The following is an 18,011-nucleotide window of genomic DNA, read 5'->3' on the forward strand; positions in this document are numbered from 1 at the left end:
AGAATGTCAGCTCCTGTAGTAAAAATGACATACGATTGTTTATTTCTTTGTGACAGTTGTGGTCACAGGTCAGCCTCCATATCTATCATAAGTGCATTACTTGACCAAACTAGTTAATAATGAATTATTGATCAATAACCACAAATGTGTTGCCTGCCTCAGCTTTAACGTAAACAAGGCTGGGATTCAGTGACTTTACACATGATTGAGACTTTTTTCTTGTTTTTTTGTCTTGAACATTTCCTCTTCCGTATCTAAATTTGAAAACATTTTAAATTCAAAGCCTTTCTTCCCAGTTCTTCCTACATTTATTCACTCATCATCTCTGAGGGGGAAACTCAATCACAGCAATCAGCACCACCCATTAGGATAAAAATAACAACACTTGTCTCGTCTAATGAACGATTGAGTTCGCACAATCTTAAATCAAACTCCATTTGATGAGGGAGACCTTGATGAGCTGCAGAGAATGAATGAGTCGTGTCAGAATAAAGAGAATGACGTGTTTAAAGAATGGCGGCGTGATGATGTCGATGTAGGTGCAGGTGTGTGTTGGTTTTGTCTGGACACTGCAGGACTCTACTGCAGCACACTGTTTTCTTTTCAGACCTGTGTTTTTTTTTTGTTTTTTTTTACTGTGTCCTATATAATGTCCCACTTTATAATCAGGTCTGCTGCTGCCGCTGATGATGGTGTGTGTGTGTGTGTGTGTGTGTCCAGACAGACTCGTCACCCTCATCCTCTTGAGGACATGGTCCCCTGCCCAAAAAAAAAACATGTCCACCTCAGCTTCCTCCTCCGTTGGTAGTCACAGCTATCCCATCGTACACAGGATCGCAAACCCTTTGAGTTGCTTTACAAAGTAGTATCTCACTCTCACTGCGTCTTCTCCATGGATCTGATTCTTCATGCGTGATATCTCTCTCTCCATTGCCCAACATGGTTCATTATTTGCCATAGCAACAAAGTCTTTCCTGACTCCTTCAACCATAAATAACAAAGAATGTTGAGATGACTTATGTATCGTCCTCTCTCTGCTGTAGCAGTCGAGGAATACTGACCTTGGGAATACAGAGCTGAAGAATACTGACCTTGGGAATACAGAGCTGAAGAATACTGACCTTGGGAATACAGAGCTGAAGAATACTGACCTCAGGGATCCTCATCTGAAGAATACTGATCTCAGGAATACAGATCTGAAGTCTACTGACCTCAGGAAACCTGAACTGAAGACTACTGACATCAGGAATGCTTAGCTGAAGGACTACTGACATCAGGAATCCTCAACTGAAGATCACTGACTTTAGGTATCCTCAACTGAAGAATACTGACCACAGGGATCCTGAGCTGAAGACTACTGACCTCAGGAAACCTGAACTGAGGACTACTGACCCCGGAATCCTGACCTGAAGATTACTGACCTCAGGGATCCTCATCTGAAGAATACTGACCTCAGGATCCTGAACTGAAGAATACTGACCTCAGGAATACAGATCTGAAGTCTACTGACCTCAGGAAAACTGAACTGAAGACTACTGACCTCAGGAAAACTGAACTGAAGACTACTGACCTCAGGAAACCTGAACTGAAGACTACTGACCTCAGGAATCCTGAGCTGAAGACTACTGACATCAGGAATGCTTAGCTGAAGGACTACTGACATCAGGAATCCTCAACTGAAGATTACTGACCTCAGGTATCCTCAACTGAAGATTACTACCCCAGGAATCCTGAGCTGAAGACTACTGACCACAGGGATCCTGAGCTGAAGACTACTGACCACAGGAAACCTGAACTGAAGACTACTGACCTCAGGAATCCTGAGCTGAAGACTACTGACATCAGGAATGCTTAGCTGAAGGACTACTGACATCAGGAATCCTCAACTGAAGATTACTATCCCAGGAATCCTGAGCTGAAGACTACTGACCACAGGGATCCTGTGCTGAAGACTACTGACCTCAGGAATCCTGAGCTGTAGACTACTGACCACAGGGATCCTGTGCTGAAGACTACTGACCTCAGGAATCCTGAGCTGAAGACTACTGACCTCAGGAATCCTGAGCTGAAGAATACTTACGAAAACCCAAACCCAAGTCTTTGCTATGTCCAGGTTTTCCTTTGTTTTATTCTATGAAATAACTGAGTGTGACCACGTCGTCACTAGATGATAACTCCACATAGTTACTGTGAAGTATTTTTTTTCTTAATCACGTCATGCTTAACATGAGTCTCCCAGCCAGCATGTCCATGTGGGCCCCATAGGAGATATATGGTTTCCATGGTGGCCCCACCTCCCATGGTGACCCCACCCAAGCACATGCCCACTTTTCCAGATTAACTGGGCATGGGCTAGTGGTGGGTCAATTATGCAGGTTCAGTAGCCCCACATGTGAAGCCCATATGGTCAAACATGGATGGGGCTGCCAACACCAAGGAAACCATGGACAAACCTGCTTGAGACCCACATGGACATGCTGGCTGGGTTGTGATGGTGTGTCAAAAAAAATTGAATTGACCTTGATTTGTTCTTGCTGACTTGCTCATTATTTGCTATTTCATGCCATTTATCTGCACTGCTGTGGACGTGCTCAGGCCTTTACTGTAAATATGACACCAAAGCTGTGTAATCACCTTCATTTTTGCAGGCATTTGAAATGGCACAGCAGGAGAAATATAGAGCAGCGTGGAGAGCGATAAGAGGAAGTGGAGGGCAGGGTTTGTGTTCATATGAATAACAGAACATCACAAGGATGTTTCCCTAATCTCACATTCCCATCTTAATTGTTTATTTACATCACCGCAACAGCACCCAACAAGGGAGGGAGAGCGAATGCAGGGCAGAGGGTGGAGAAGCTTCTCTTAATTACTTCATTTCTGCCTCGGATTAAAAAAGTCAGCTCAGGGTTTTCTTCTTCATTGTCCTGCAGGAATTTCTCCACGATATATATCCCACAATTACAATAACAACAACAACAACAACAACAACAACAACATGTTTCATTGCCATTCTGTCCTTTAAAAATAATGAGCAGAAAATACATTTGTAACATGGAGTGAAGCTGCAGAAACAGCGGAGAGAGCTGTAAAACACTAGGTGCTGCGGGGTTTGTGGTGGTGGGGGTTAAATTCCCTTTTTTTTCTCTGCTCCTCTTTTTCCCTCCTCCATATGAGTATTGGTTGTTTATGCACGTTTGAAATAATAGGCTTCATTTCTTTTATGTCTTTGTTGTGCCCATCCCCCCCCCCACTCTTCTATGTGGGTTTTTTTTTGTTTTGTTTTACGTTGTGAATACATTTGTAATGTATTCTCGCAAAGGTCGTCGCTATAGAGATGAATCTTCACTTAATATCCCAGATTCACTTTGTGTCTTTCCCTGTTCTTCAAAGGCCCTGACATTTTTTTTTTTTTTTTTTCACTGTGAGAATGCAGTCATCTGTCTGGGTTTAGCTGGATGAAATTTTAATGTACATGCATCTGTGGGTTATTTCAGAATTTTAGACTTCACCTAAACTGAGTTATGTCCCACTATAGCAGAACTCAGAAGAATTTCCTGACTAAATGAAATCTTCCTGAACGCATCACTTTTTCAGGATTCAGGACGTTACGCTCAGGCTTTATATTTCTTTATTTATTTCTACTGTACAATTGAAGGATGTTGTTGATTACAGAATATTATACAATTAGAATAAGGGTTCAGAGATTTGTATTCATGGATCATGAAGTGGATTATTAATTACTTCTAAAAGCCTAAGCCTAAATCAATTTAATTAATGTTTTTTAATGACTAATTACTTAAATATTGTCCTTGATTTATGGCTTTTTGAACAGATAGTGATCATGTTGTCCTCTGAACACTGCTCTACTACAGTATATGAATAAATAAATGAAAACCGTTCTTATCCCTAGGGGGAATTGGCCTCACATAATAGATAATTAAAAGCAAATCAAGAGCTATGTCACTAAAAGAAATGTATCTCCACACATACATACATATTCAGATATCAACAGAAAAACATAAAGATTTTGTTTTTCAGTTAAAACGAAAGACGACTTTGTCAACAACGGGTTTGGTAAGTTACCATTTCACACTATATACACTGTATTTTTATATGTATGTATAACTATATATATCAATACATCCCAAATTCCTTTTGGGACTTATTTTCAAAAATATATTATGCTTTTTTCCCCCATATATCAGCTCTCCAGGTGAACTAAACAAACACGTAAAACAAGATAAGACTTAAATTCACTTTTAGAGCCACTATCCTTCAAATTTTACAAGTGATGGAGTTCTAAAACAGAAGTGTTTCTTTGGTTTAGGTGCCACATACACATACATTTTTTTTTAAAGCCACCCTGGTGACAAATTTGACATGTTCATTTTACATTTAAACAGTCGCACACTTGAATGTAACAACTTTTATTTCAATCCACAACTGCATCAACTTTTTTTGCCAAAATCTTGTTTTTATGATGGATTTATACCACTTTGTAAAGTCTCCTTTAGCACAACCCAAATATTCTCAGTGGATTAAATGTCTGAACCATTCTTTCGCAATTTGACCACAATGAATCTTGACATTGTCAACAAATCACGCCAGAAAAACCCGGTCACTCAGATTGTAAACGCTGCCCCTGCAGGCTTGTACAGAAATATTAGATTATGTGACTTAGGCGGTGTATAATTACTTTGGTCCATGTCCCATCTGCTCAGATGACCTTTATGACCTATGCTGGAGCCGGCCACCAGGGCGTGATACACGTAACGGTGTATAAATGGCAATTTGTGATTATTTGAAGAGTCAGGGTTCAAGCATTCCTTCATCATTTGTTTGGGCGCTGTCATGACCAGCCATATTTATTTATGCTAATTGGTTTGTTGGCATCATGTCGGCACCATCCAGCTGTAGGTTATCGTCCAGTGAAGTTTTTGAAAGGCTCCTAATGGATGTTTATTTGAATGAAATGTGTGATTGTGAACCTGCCAGTGTGGCCACAATGGAGGTACGTGTGTGTGATGGTGCGACAGCTAACTAAATGTAAGTAGTCATGTCTCCGCACAGATGTAGCATTAGCCTACATTAGCTATTAGCTTACATCAGTCAGTGAGTTTACAATGATAAAAGTCATATTTTAGTCGGACTAAGATAATAATTCCGTTTTCTTGATGTCATGTGAATACTTTAGTCCGACTAACATATCTGGATAATACAATTCATAGTCCAATTACTTGCAGGTATACACTTAGTCGGACTGGAGTTGGGTTTGCTATAAAGACTAGGCTATAAACTGCAGTACTGTTGGCTGAAATCTAATTTGTATTTACGATTAACATGTACAGGAGGTATGAAACGTACAGAACCACAGCACGATCCATCTGACCCGTTCTTATTACACACCAGTAGTGAACACACAAGCAAGGAGCAATGGGGTATTGGGTGCCTTGCTCAGGGGCACCCCAGGCCCATCCCGGGATTGAACCTTCAGAGGCGGAGTCGGACGTATCGGCGAATTAATGGGTTTTCTCCTCCGCATGTATCCTCACACTCTGCAAGTTGTCCGATTGTCTTAGTCAGACTATGTCGTTAGCTGGATTAAACATTGCATGTAAACGTTTGCTTCTCAGGTCAGCTGTCTTCAAGCTCCGACCCACCGATCTGAATCAGATGGATGTGGAGCACAAACTTCTCTTTCCAGTTTGAAAAGGCTGTCAAACGGTGAGTTAAAGCTGCAAACATGTTCTTAAGATGTCATTCACTAAAGCAGACTGTGGCTTATGGTGGATTCTGTGGCTAAAATCAGTTTGTCTAGTGTGCCCACCCCCTCAGCCGTGTTTTGACTGAGAGTGACTGTGCCTGTGTCTAATACTGTTTCTTGGTACAAACACACACCGCTGACTACTGTATGTGTCATGGCCTCACACTTCAATAAACCTGCACTGTTAGTTTACTCTAAATCTAGGTAATGTCACAATTTTGGTTGTGAATGTGACAACGACGCCGTTAAAGTGCTGTTTGTATAGAGCTGTTCCCAGCTATGACCAGGCTGTCACTTGTTTATTACTTTGTTTGTGTGTTACAATAACTACATTGCAGTGGAAATTGTAGTTTTTGTAGTCGTTTTTTAAATATTATTATTGTTTTTTCGAGAGGGTGAGAACAGGAAACTGCCTCCCTTTTGTTTCTTTGAAGAAAAGCTCAATGGAGGCTTATGCATGAATTGCCTGTGCGGTGACTCAGTGAATGAATCTGCACCCACAATGTCTTTATGGAAAACGACTACACGTCTCTATGGTCACATTATATTCGTCCTCGTATTGCTCTGCCTCGCTTTTGTGTTTCGATGTTCAGGCGTGGCTAGAGCGTGGAAAAGTGGGACAAGTGGTTTAGGGTGTCATCCATAATCCACAGCATAAACCTCGGACGTCACGTTACTAAACGTTTGTTTACACCGCCATGTTGGCAGGACACGTTTCTACAAAGATAAACAGCGTTAGTGCCAGTTTCGAGCCATGAGAATTCACTTCAAATTCACGGCGATCGAGCAATATCGCACAGAATTTCACAGACTGTGACTGACCGATATAATTCCACCACAGTGCTATGGCGTGAGTATGGAAACAGCTGTGTTTTCCAATATCTGACTATTTGGTAAACTGTCCCTCATCAACTCTAGACGACACTTAAGGTCCATTTATACTAATTTATGCACAAGATGGAGACGAAGAGGGACGTAGGCAGGAGAGCTCACGATCAACGGAGCAACACCAGTGGAAATTGTGGGGGCAATAGTCCAATCAGTCAAAAAACTGATGAAGAAGAGTCTACTTTTATGGGCGTATAAAAATGGCAGCCAGATCTTGTTGGCTTATCCCTGCAGCCAGAAATCGGAGAGTGACTGCCAGACTGCTTGTCTTCACTTTTTGACACAATGTGGGCTGTAGCATGTAAGCAAGTTGTCAAACATTGCGGCAGACATACAGAAAATATTTTAAATGCCGCTTGACGTCAATCTCGCCAACACCAGCGAGTAATGTTCCCCGTTAATGTACATTCAGCCTTTTTTTGAATCAAACACGGTAAAATTTCCTCTGTAATGGTCGTTTGTTGATGCCTGCAACTTGGCACTAGGCGCTGCCCTCTAGAGGAAGTATTGAGTAACGTAAATGTCAACGGAGGTCGGTAGGCTAGTGACGGAGATGACGTTTTGAAGGATGGATGTAAAATGAAGGAAAATGGAATATATATAGATATGATATATATATATATCTATATATATTAGGGCTGTCAAAAGATTAACATTTTTAATCATTAATCACTTTATATTTTGTTTATAATGTGAGTTATTTACAGTGCAATGTATAGTTTTTTTTGAAGTTATTTACAGCATTTTATTTTTTCTATTTATTTATATTGTTTTTTAATGTGTTTTTTTTTACAATGTAATGTTTATTTTTTACTTAGTTTGTATAGGTTTTACAAGTTATTTACAGTATTTTATTGTTCTTTACATTTATATTTTCACATACTTTATTTATCTCTCCGTTCCTACAACAATATAAAGAGAAAATTCGATTTTTTTTTGCATATTTACGAATGGTAATTAATCGTGAATAATCGTGATTAATCCACAGCTACCCTGTGATTAATCTGATTAAAAATGTTAATCTTTTGACAGCCCTAATATATAGATATATATAGATATAAATGGGCCTTTAAACATGGCAATAAAACAATGTAGAATAAACAACATATTAAGGTAGCAAGTGTTGGATTTTGTACCTTTTGGTACACACAGCGCAGCAGCTTCACTTTTTTATGTGCACAACCCATAAAAAGACAAGTAGCCTTCCAGATTGTCTGCTATGTAAGTTTCCTGGCATATGCAGTACGTCTATAGATTTGAATTGTGTGGCTTCCTGCCAAGAATGTTGGTTTTGATTTGATTCTGACTTAACCGGATTGCATGACGCGAGTCAGGAAAGGCCTGAGCCCAACCGCTGCTTACAGTGCAGAGGTGCATGACACGGCTCACCTGCTCATTCTTGCAGTTTTTTGGAGCCATGGATGACTTTTTGTGTGTGTGTGTGTGTGTGTGTGTGTGTGTGTGTGTGTGTGTGTGTGTGTGTGTGTGTGTGTGTGTGTGTGTGTGTGTGGAGCTGCTGTCTGTGGATTTTAATGAGAACTAAAAATCACTGTGTGTGTGCACACACACTAGTGTGAGACCCTGGAATTCATACGTTAGCTTGCCCCCGGGGGCAGAGCCAGGCTGTTGGTCTGGCTGCATGCCACTGTTGCCATGATCAACATCATCCCATCCCAGCTTGCAGTGTGGTTGTCATGGTAATTGCAGTTTATTTGCAGGGGGCACTCTGGTCTCCAAAATGTCCCACACACACACACACACTCACACACACACACACACACACGAGTGCTTGTGGATGTGACGGTGAGAGGACGACAACTGTCAGACAGAGAATTTACTCAAAGGGCAGGTAGATGAGTCAATGTTATACTGTCTAAATTTGAATCTCTTCTAAAGATGACAGTGTGTGTCTGCTCTTCTACTCCTTCAGGGCGAGATGCCATTATCTCTTATGTTTTTGTTTTTATGTCTAATTTATTTAATTACTTGTCAACTGCTGTTGTTTTTTTTAAATGGTGGGTATTGTTTAAATCTAATACATGTAATGGGCCGTATCTTCTGTATAGCAGTAAGAACTTGGTGTTCTTTTTTAAATGTTATCACTGTCAATCCAGCTATATATCGCATGCACATTCACACCTACAGGTGGTTCCGAGTCACCTTCTTATCTTTGGACTGGAGGCAGGAGGCGCCGTGTACCTGGAGAAACACAGAGGAACCTTCCTGCTTTGGCGATTATGACACTTGAAACTCGATAAAGTCGGCTGATAGTATTGATCGATAAAATGCTTCACGGGCAGATCACGTGTATTCAGATGTCGTATGACAATGAAAATGTCAACAAGCGTCCACAGAAACTTTCAGAAGTTGATTCTACTGCTAAAAAAAATAGTTTGTCTGACGAGATATGAGTAGCTAAGGGCTTGTGGTGAAAATAACCCAATGTGGATTTGCTGTTTTTACTTTGCCCATGCCACATATAGCAAAAGTTGAGATGTTTTATTTTCACTTTCTAGGACAATTAAATTATGTTTTGCCAATATTCCAGCTCAGATGCTAAAGCTGATTGAATCACTTTTAAGCTTCTTTGAAAAGATCTCTTAAACATTTCTGTTTTCTTTGTTTGTCAGACATTATCTGCACGATCTGGCTACACTGCAGTGTGTTCTTTTGCATAATCAGACCCTAGACACTGTCATATTGTGTAGAATGCAAGTTTATGCATTTGATCTTCTCAACGTGTACTGTAAAGAATAGCTCAAATAAACATTAATGTCAGAAATAAGGACAGATAGCTCACTAAAAATGTATTATGTTAGTATTTATTTATTCTCATTATTTACCCATTTAATATTGTAGTTATTTAATCGTTTATTCATATGTTCTTTCTTTCTTTCCACTGTGTCACAGATCAAATTTTGACATAATCTATTAAATTAGATGCTTTATTAGGGCCCCATAAAAGCTTGAGGCGCCTCTGTAAGTACATGTTGTAATCTAATACTACTTTAATAGTATTAATAAAGTAATAGCACACTAATAACTACAGTCATTCTGTGCAGTTTAATGAATGACTTTTAAAAAAAAAAACAGTCCCGTAGGTGCACATCCACCTGTCTTGGCGGAAGTTGCTCACTTGGTGTCCTCGTAATAAATGTCCCCCCCCCCACCTCTCCTCCTCCTCTCCCCTCCTCTCCCCCCGTGCCTCCCTCGTCGCTCGGGCAGGAGGAGACGCGCTCCTCGCTGACTGTCTGCCGCCGAGTATTGAATGTCAGTTTGGTGTCTCTTCGGGAGGAGGATCAAGTCTCTTCTTCTCCTCCTCCTCCTCCTCCTCCTCCTCTCTCCGTCTTCCCTCCTCCTTCCTCCACCCCGAGCCCCTCAGCCTCTCTCCTCCTCCTCCTCCTCCTCCTGTCCATCGCTGCCCTTTTTTCCTCTCCGTTTCCAGATCCTCACTTTTGCACGGGAAGTTTTTCCGGAACTGAGGAGCGGAGGAGCGCGGAGCGCGGCGTGCGCCCGCAGCGTTACAGCCATGAAGCGGCGTTAAAAGAGGGACGAGGAGAACAGGGAGCGACCGATTCATCCTGAAACAGGAGCAGCGGCGACAGAACCAGGTAAGAATGAAGCTTCTGCTACTTTTAACACCACTACAAATACAGCGGAACCTCCCGTAGAAACGCTGCAGTGGCTTCAGTGACTTTATATGGGATTTGCTGTTGTTTGTTTATGTTCAATGTTTGTGGTTATTGTCTTGTCTTGAGAAACACTCGAAATGATCTTTATTTATTTAAAATGAAAAACAGAACTATTTTTTTTAAAGGAGAGGAATTCCCGGTCAATTTAAGTATAATAAATAAATAAATAAACCTTTTGGATCAGTTTCAAAGATATAATGGTCGCTTGGTGCTGAAAGTGGTAAGTCATTATTATTATTAGAATTAATTATTTAATGACTCACTGTAATAAACCAGCAGGTGCACGTGTGTGCATTTATTTCCTCTTTTGTTATCGCAAAAACAATGGACATTGTCAGGACCAGTAGTCCTCATGGGGATCAAATCCTGGTCCTAATGAGGATCTTAAGTTAAGAGCCAATATTTGCCTTGTGGTTAGGTTAAGGTGAGGGTGAAGCATTGACTGGTTATAGTTAATGTTAGGGATAATGCTTTGTTTAAGCTTTTCTGGATGAATGGAAGCCAATGCATTCATGTGTGTAAACCAATCTTTAAAGGACTTTTTGGGGATTAAGACCGAGGGTAAAGGTTAGGGTTAGAGTGTCCTCACTATGAATGAAGCACAAACATGAGTGTGTGCTTGTGTTTGGTGACAGTAGAACTGCATGGACACATATGACACTCTGTACAGGTGTAAATAATAACAATTATATTCATAGCCACACTGTCATAACTGCGGGTATTCAACAGTAAGACACTCTTACTGTGTCTTACTGCTCTACCTGTAGTTTTTCTTGCCTTTCTGAGTCCAAAAAGTTCTTGCAGGTCATTAGGCTTAGCTTCTCCAGAAATGAACCCTTAGTGCTCACGCAGCACAGATCTGTGCCACAGGTGCACCTTTGGTAGTTTGACGTGGGAATAGCACACGAGTCTTTAGATGGACATTGTGGGGGTGTGTGTTTATAGGTCACATATCCAAGCTTTAAAAAAAAAAAATGCATTATGATTAGTGATATAAAGTATGGTTAATTGTGCAGAAGTCAAAATGATTCTGTTTTTCTTTTCTCTTTGATGATAAAAAAAAATGAGTGAAATTTGAACTGTGACATATTTTCCAAATTTCACAAATTCAATACGATTTGAACATTTTTGTTTACTTTTTGCTCAGGTGTGTTTTTATAGTTGGTGAAAATTAATTTTGTCTGTTTAAACGGTAATCAAAAAAGCAGCTGAAATGCTCTAAAGGGTTAAAAAATGAATGTTGACGAGTTGAGGTTAATATTGTTGTTTTTGGAGGGGAGGAGCCAGTGAAATTCACCTTCTGTTGCGAGAAATGTAGATTTCACTTTAAGCGACAGCTGCCATCACTGTTTTCATGTGTCACCACGAATAAGTCACACAATAGTGAATTATATCTCACTGCCCAATAGATATTATTGTAACAAACAAACAAACAAATATCAGAGTCATTCTCCAGATAACAGAAACGCTAGAGAAGGATAAATACCAGTCAGGGGGGATTTCTCACAACCTGGCAACCGTGAAGTCTTTCTGATTGGTGGCTTATAACTGATCATTGAGTAAAAGACTTCTCTTGGATGCTTTCTTTACACAAGGGGCAAATATTAACAATGTGCATATAGAGCAGATTACTGGTGTGATGCGTCGCTCCTTCTGTGTTTAAGTCGCAGTTGGAAAAAAACTGGAGCCTGAGCTGTAATCAGCTCTCAGTCATATTTACTGAGAAGTGTTGAAGAAAAATCCCGTTTCTAGATGGCGTTCTTTGAGCTGGAAAGTGCGGTAAAAGCCGCATGGCACTTTTATGTTCTTTCTACTTGATGTTTGACTTTCTGATTCTCTGCCAGCAGGGGGCATGATAATGAAACCGCAGATTAAAGATTAAAGATATTTACCGGTGCTCGACAAAGTAATTTTGTCACTTTTCAAAAAAAAAAAAAAAAGGTTTTGCTCGTCTCCAAGGTAACCACTTCCTGTCCTCCATGCATCGACTCTTTTACTTACATCACGTGATTCCCATTCATAGAGATGGTGAATACTAAAACCACTGTGTGACAAAATACAACAGCATCTGTGTGACTGTATGAATGTTTTTTTTTTTTTGTACTTCTCTGTGTGTTAACATGAATGAATTCTTCATTATAAGTTTCCACTTGTTGAGTCACTGCTTTCACTGCAGACAAAAGCTGTTCTTACAGTGATATTTGAATCAGTCCTCATCGTATGATAGTAAATGTCAGGTGCGGCGGAACTTGTCGAGTTCATTTGATTTCTCTTTGTTTCTCCGGCCGGCTTTTGACTTTCTCGAACTATCTTTGCATAATTGGTCCCGATGAGGATGCTGAGCTCTCGTGGGCTACGTCACGAGCGGTTAATCGATAGATTTTTGGGTTGGAATGAAAAGCCCACAGTCACGCAACCTTTTTATTCCAGAACATTTCCTTTCACAATAGTGCAAAGAGAGAAAACCCTTTTTTTTTTTTTTGTAGAGCCTGAATCCAGCAAATGTTTGGTATCTCTGATTGGAGGAAGAAAGACTTCAGAGAAATCAATCATCTGCTTGATTCACCTTCATCTCTCTGAGTCTGAGACGAAGCACTGGGAGGAAAATTGTTTTCTCAGCAAAGCTGCTGATTATTTGTTTTTTGATGAAATTGATTAATAATAATAACTACACCCTGTTTCTATCTGGGTCATTGCCCTGCATCCCCCAAGTCTCTGAAGGCATTGAATATGATTTTCCGTTAAATACCGGTGTTTGTGTTCACAGCGGAAAAAAAAGGAGATCACTGTTGATTTTCACAAATAGCTGCTCAGGTTTTGGACGTGACCCAGAGACTGTAGCGCTGCGCCAGACGTTTATATGGAAGTATATCATTTCTATCATTCCCGTCTAATCTGAGCGGCAGAGAAATGGCATTTGCTGTTGGCTTATTACCCAAAATTGTCAGGTGTGTTTGTCTAAGTGGGCAAAACCATTTGATTTACCAGTCTGCACCTGCTGCCTTTGCTTAGTGTTACAGTATATATGTGTGTGTGTGTGTGTGTCACGCATCACACCATTTCAAAAGTTATTACTGGGAATATTCACGCAGCTATAACCAACCCCCTCTCATCTGCTTCTTTTCTGGCCACTGTAGATATTCTGGAGTTGTAAATGCTCAGTTCACTGGAGCAGAATGCTCCTCTGATGCTAAAGTGAATGGGGTCAGAGTTCAGAATAAGAGTCGTTCCTCAGCTGTTTTCTGAGTGAGTGTGGGGGGGTGTAGCAGGAAGGCAGTGACCTGGACACCGATACTGTTGCATCAAAGTAATTATCCAGCAGAAGTGTCTTTTATTGGCTCCTCCACGATATGTACTCTGGCCACCAGGGGGCAACACCACTGGTTTTTGTGTTAGTATAATGGTTACGCTCAAAGGGCCAGATGTAACTGTCATGTAACTAAATGTAAACAAATATAATGTAAACTAAAGGTAACTACTCCGTTACATATTGCTAAATAACTTTCTGTATTTATTACTTATTCAATTTCAAACTCATCGCATGATGCATATACAATGATACACTCCGATCTAGTGGCGGTGCCGTCACTTTACGGGTAACGCGATCGCCGTGCATTGTGGGAAATGTAGTTTATGGTCAACGCACGCCTTAAAGCAGCATAGAGCTATTTTAACACAGATTTTTAAGACCAATTAATCGCTCGCGGGCCACATAAAATGACGTGGCGGGCCACATCTGGCCCCCGGGCCTTGAGTTTGACACATGTGGTATAAAGCCTAACATACATTTTTTTTTTTTTCAATTAATACTTTATTTTGTTATATATGGACATAAAACAAGAAACAAACAAACAAAAGAGGGCTAGGACATGTCAGTACACACATTTTTGGAAGTAGGTACAAATAAGAAAAGCATAGGTACAGTGCACAATACAAATATCTCCATTGGAAATAGAATTAAGAGTTTTAATGTATGTAGCATTCCCAGTTTTCCCAGTATTCCTCTCCTTTATCCGTTTGGAGCCGAATCACAAATGTCAATTTCTCCATTGCCTGGATAGAGTTTATTATATTTGTTAAGAGTCTTATGGTAGGAGGGTTCCTCTGAAGCCAGCATTTAGTAATTGCTTTTTTACTTGGAATGGCACCAGCGACCCCCTGACCCTCATGTGGAGGATAAAGTGGTAGATATTTGATGGATGGATGGATGGATGGATTATTCACACTCTAGAGAGCTGGTCATTTCTTACAATATCACAACACAGAGACCACAATATCATGATGCATGTTGTGATATGCAGTTATACTGACTAATGAGCATACTACAGTATTTACTATATGGTTTATAGTGCTTTATTAACCTTCAACAACAAGAAAAAAAAAAATGCATATGTTTGATATGACAGCTGAGCTGTGCTGCCACCCACTGGCTTCATTCCACACTGCACCTTTATGTGACGCTGATGTTTGTGTCTCAGGACCGTTTCAGCCTTTGCCGCAGTATTGATTCGTTAACGGCAAAGTGTACCTCACAATATTCTGTTGTATTGATTTTTTTTTTTTTTTTAAAAGCACTGTTGTAGTTGCACAGAGAACAGCGAGGAACAATTTCAGATTTAAAGGAAAGTTAAAATGTGTTAATGTAAAAGGGGACTGACACATACATTGGAAAACCGACTGCCTTGTCCATAACCCCTGGCTCACCCCCTGTGCCGAGAACCATCTTGAAACATGGAGGCTCGCTGTAAATATGTCTACCCTTTGGGGACACAAGAAAAAAACGTGTTTTAGCCACTCAGCAGAAGGCAGACCGAATACAATACCTCTGTAAGAATGACTGGAAAATGCAATGTGTGTCCAAAGTCGTCGGAGAGTGAGCAGTCTGCAAACTTTTGTTGTTTTTAACAGTGACTAAAATCTGTTTTATGTCTCCAAACTGGTTCCCAGCACAGAGGGGTGAGCCAGGAGTGCACAGCGCTCCGTCATCAGTACTGAGTATGTGTCGACATGTCCAGACAACCGCACTCCGCTGCTGCTGCTGCTGCTATTGCAGACAAATCCACCTTCACTGTGTGTCCGTCGCGATAAAGACAAATGTGGAACAGAAAATGAAGTGGACAACCTGAGTCCTGTTGCCGCCTCGGCCTCAGGTCTCTGGAGAGTTCAGCCATTTCCCTGCCCTTCATTTATCTCCGCTCTGACACAGGACCCAGCGAGGGGGGGGGGGGGGGGGGGGGGGGGGCGACAGGAAGTGTGTTTGAGAGAGAGAGGGGCAGCTTTAGATTTTGTCATCAGCAATGATCAAAGTCAAACTTGGGGACATCTGAGTCCAATCGTTATATCAGCCCTGAAGGAAGAGGGAGAGAGGGGGGAAGTAAATGGAGGGAGAGGTGGTGGCTATTTATGAAAAGAGACAAACGGGACACAGTTGTGTTCTGTACGCTGTTGAAGCAGATTCAAAGATTCACAATTCTTGACGCTCATAGGCTTAATAACAACGCAACATCGTCAACCAGTAAATCTCAGCCCCAACTCAACTTAGCATAATATATACAATTCAAAAGCAGTGATTAAAAATGTTTTTACCCACTAATCAAGTTGGTGTTTTGATCCTCCAGTACAGAACTGTACTGACGCCACAAATTCGTGGCGTAGATACGTTGATGTTCATTTGCCATCATTTCCTGTGAGTCCCTTGCGCGCGGCTAATCGCCATTTCACAGAAAAGGCAATTATAAGATGCAAATAAAATTAATAGGATTTGTCTTAGAACCAGAATCTCTGTCCAATCAATGGTTGTTTTCCTGCTGCTGCTGCTGACCAACAGCTTCCCCGTAAACCGTTTATGTTCAGGCTCGTCTAACGCTCTTCCTTTACATGACCTTGACCTTTGGTCGCCCACATCCCAGCAGTTAAACCACGAGTTTAAGTGAATGTTTGAAACCTAAATTGAGATGAATAAAAGCGGTGTGCGTTTTTACTCTAAATGTGACGGTTCAGGTCTTTTAATTAACCTCAAACCCTCAACAAACAAATAAGTGCATCGTATCGATTTCAAAGGTTAATTTGAAGCACGACTGAAGCTTTTTACTCCGTTGTCATCAGGAGAGTGGAGTAAACACAGTGAGTGCAGTGCTTTGTTAATGTAGAGCGGTTTCGTTTGCTCCAGTTACGTGTGTCACTGAGGGTTCCTGGGCTCCTCGAGTGTTTAAGTGTGTGTTTCTTCTCTCTCCTGAAGAGCCTCTGGCCTCTGATCCGCCGTCCGCTCGCTGTGCTCTTTTCATTTCCTGCAGATCTACCAATTACGGTAGCCGCATATGCCGCCACACGCGACGCAGAGGTCACAAAACCGCGAGATCCTTGTTTGATTATAAATAAGTCTCGGCACTAAATGCATATAATCCGTGAAAAGGGGTTTGCCGTCGCCATGGTTACCTGCAATATCATAAGCTTTATTAGTCGTCTGGAGCCTTTCAGTGGCTTCCTGAGGGGCTGGTGAGTCTCTTGAATTCCTCTCTATTAGAAATGTTCTGATCAGTATTTATTCCTTCACAATACTGAGCGATGTCTGACCCTATTGAATTAGCTGATACCAGAACATCAAATATCTGGCCCAACAGAGGGTCCAATCTGGCCCACAGGATGAATTTGTTATGAATTTGAATCTAATCATAATTTATGCCTTTTATAGATCCACTTGTCGAGAATGCATTTGCAAATTTGATGTTTTGTGAAAAGACACTTCATTGAATGTAAAACAAAGGAAACAAAGTTCTCGAGAGCCGAGATCGGCGCAGTACCCTGCGTGACTCTCATGTGGAGGATAAAGTGGCAGTAGATGGATGGATGAATGGATGGAGAAATAGAGCTTTGCGCCCATATACTTGTCATTACGGTAGCCCTTCAGGACATCCGCGGAACGACCATCCAATCGCAGACTAGATTCAGCGGCTCGTCGCGCGGTTGTGACGTCAGCCTCTCAGTAGCGTCATTCCTAAACGCTTGAATAACTGCCAGATATCGAAAGTGAACGATGGTCATAAGATGTCACGAGGCCTGAGAAAGACGGTCGTTTCTTTACACGAGAAAGATGAAGGCTCGAATAACTCAACCTCCCTCTCTGCAGCTAACTCCACCCCAATGCCTGATTTGTTAAAAAACTGCCAAGAAGTGAGCTGAGACCACCGAGTCACAGCTAGTCTCGTACCGCGCTTCACGTGGTGGAGAGAGAGAAAGATGACAGATCAACAGATCTGCCGTTTAAATGCTGATAATGATCATTACGTCATTACTGATAAACTGGTCGTGTCTGTGGTCTGCAGATACTGACGTTACGACCTTTTACGCCTTCTGATCCTCGTGTTCTCCTGCAGAGCGACTGTCGACGCAGGAAAAAGCAGAAAGACATTTTTTCTTTTTCTTCTTTCATCTTTGGATGTTTGCTTGTTTGTTTTAACCCCCACCCCCTCCCCCCCCCCCCCCCCCACACACACACATCCGTGCCTGTCTTCAGAGATTTCCATGTGTGCGTGTGTGCAAGCGGTTGCATCAACAGCCAGACGACTGTTTAATCAGGTTCTATGAAACCTAAATGACGAGTGCTGTTGTTGTTGTGATACAGGAGGCTCATATATAATGTACAAGCTCTAATTCTAGGTCAGCACCTC

This window comes from Microchirus variegatus (assembly GCF_963457635.1).
Source record: "Microchirus variegatus genome assembly, chromosome: 14".
Taxonomy (NCBI): Eukaryota; Metazoa; Chordata; class Actinopteri; order Pleuronectiformes; family Soleidae; genus Microchirus; species Microchirus variegatus.